The sequence below is a fragment of the Mandrillus leucophaeus genome, unplaced genomic scaffold, assembly GCF_000951045.1.
Source record: "Mandrillus leucophaeus isolate KB7577 unplaced genomic scaffold, Mleu.le_1.0 Scaffold237, whole genome shotgun sequence".
In the NCBI taxonomy this organism is placed as follows: Eukaryota; Metazoa; Chordata; class Mammalia; order Primates; family Cercopithecidae; genus Mandrillus; species Mandrillus leucophaeus.
This window is the reverse complement of record NW_012102443.1, coordinates 167047-169201: the sequence shown is the minus strand read 5'-3', so window position 1 is coordinate 169201 and position 2155 is coordinate 167047.

Genomic DNA, 2155 nt, shown 5'->3' with positions numbered 1-2155 from the left:
AGGCAGACAAGTGTGACAGACATACTCTCCATAACCTCAGCTTGTCTTTTGTCAGCAGCTTTTGCTAGTTTGTCACTGTATGGCCCAAACCTTTATCACTGTCCTCAATGATCATGGCCTCCTGTTGTTCCTCTCATTGTTAGCATATAGCCTTGCTTTCTTTTTTGACTCACATTTTTATTGAACTGCCTGCTAATTGTCAGCATCCCACCTATCCTGACTTCCAGGAGGTAGGAGAGAATGAAGCATCCTTCTTCCTTTACAAACCTGATGCCTTCATCAGAGATTTGACCCCATCCTTTCCCCCTTCTTGCTCCTCTAGCTCCAACTCCCTTGTGTTAATTGCTTCCTCTGTTTTTAGTCTCCACTCTGACCCCACCACCTCTTCCACCTGCCCTTTCTCTTCCTTCTCCACTTCCAGACTTTTCGTTCCTATTGTGGAATTTGTCTGCTGTTTCCACCAGTGTATTGAAACTGATCTCCTTAAATTATTAGTGAAGGCTTATTTAACCAATCCAATACCTTTCAATCCTTAATTTATCTAATGCTATTTTGATCTACCCGTCCTTGAAATTTTACATATCTTAGATCTGTCTATTTGGTGGTTCTCTGCCTCCTTTTTGGGCTTCTCTTTCATTTGCTTCCTAAATGTTGATTTTTCTCTATAATCCTGGTCCTACCATTTATTTTACTCTTCAAGTTCTCTTTGGTTGGTTTTGTGCCATGGTTTCATCTGGTAACACCATTATGTGGGACTATTGAATATTACTGTTTCTTAGTAAGCTTTGTATGAAATATGTCACAGAGTTGTTGATAGTAACATATGGTCCCCCTGAGACTCCTTTATTCATGTGTTTACTTAACCTATATCTTATAGCAGGAGAATATAGTTACTCTTAAATATGTGACAAAAGACCATCCTCCTCCCGAAAAGCTTGTCCTGTTTGAATATATAGCCAGGCAGCCTGAAAGGATTCAGATAGAATGCAGATGTAGAAGGCAGATGATGTACATCTGGATAACCCTCACATGTAAATACAGCCTCGTAGATGCCACTTCTCTGTGACTTACTCACTGTATTCATGTGGCCTACTCACTATGTTCAAAACCAATCACATCATTTCTCTGATACCTGACCCTTCTGATACTGTTCTCCATTTAGTCACACAGAAACCTGAGAGTCATGTGAAGCCACTAGCCCTTTCTCACACCCACATTCAGTCAAATTGCAGGACATACTGATCATACCCAAATCTACCTGCTCTCCATTTCTACCATCATAGCCTTAATTTGTGTTCCCAAATCTTCTAGATTAAAGTATTAGCCTCCTACCTGATTTTTTTGCTACTATTATATCTTCCTCTAGTCCATTACGCAGGTACCCCTAGAAGAGCACTTGGAAGACACTAATATTGTTTCCTGGCTTACAACATTTAGGAAAGAGTTCACATTTTTGCGAATGGCATTCTTGGCTGGCTGTGACCTAGATCTGGCCTTGCACACCTCTGGCCCTGTTTCTTTTTGTTCCCTGGCCTAAACTATATGCACTAGAAGTATTGAACTTCTTCCCCGTACACATGATCTTCTCAGGCACTGCCTTTGCTCACGATGTTCCCCATCCTCCCTTACCTACCAAACCAGCTCTGACACTCAGCCCATTCCTCCCTGAAACCATTAGGCTGTGTTAGAAACCACCTATGCTCCCATGAGCCCTTGTCCATTGCCATTATTATAGCAGTAATCAAACTCTGCTGTAAAGTGTGTTTTCAGTTTCTTCAACTAGCCTGAGCTGCTTGAGGTAAGAGATAAATGCCTTGTTCACATTTCTATCCTCAGGGCCTGATACAGAGCTAGAAATATAAGTGTTCGGTAATGATTTATTAAAATGGCAGAAGTTCCAGATCTATACCACTAAGATAGTTATTAACTTACCAAGTGTTTCCTCAAAAATAAACAAAACTTCTGCCAGTATCCCTGCTCTGAGAATGACTGTGATACTTTAGAGAAGTCAGTTTTGGCCAGTCACATGAAAGGATCCTTTGTGATGGATCTGATTACTTCGAGAATGGTAGAAACCTAGAATTAAATGAATAATGGTTTACACCTGTGTTTCTCAACCTTGGCTAGACATTCATTTATACCAGGTGGAGCTCTT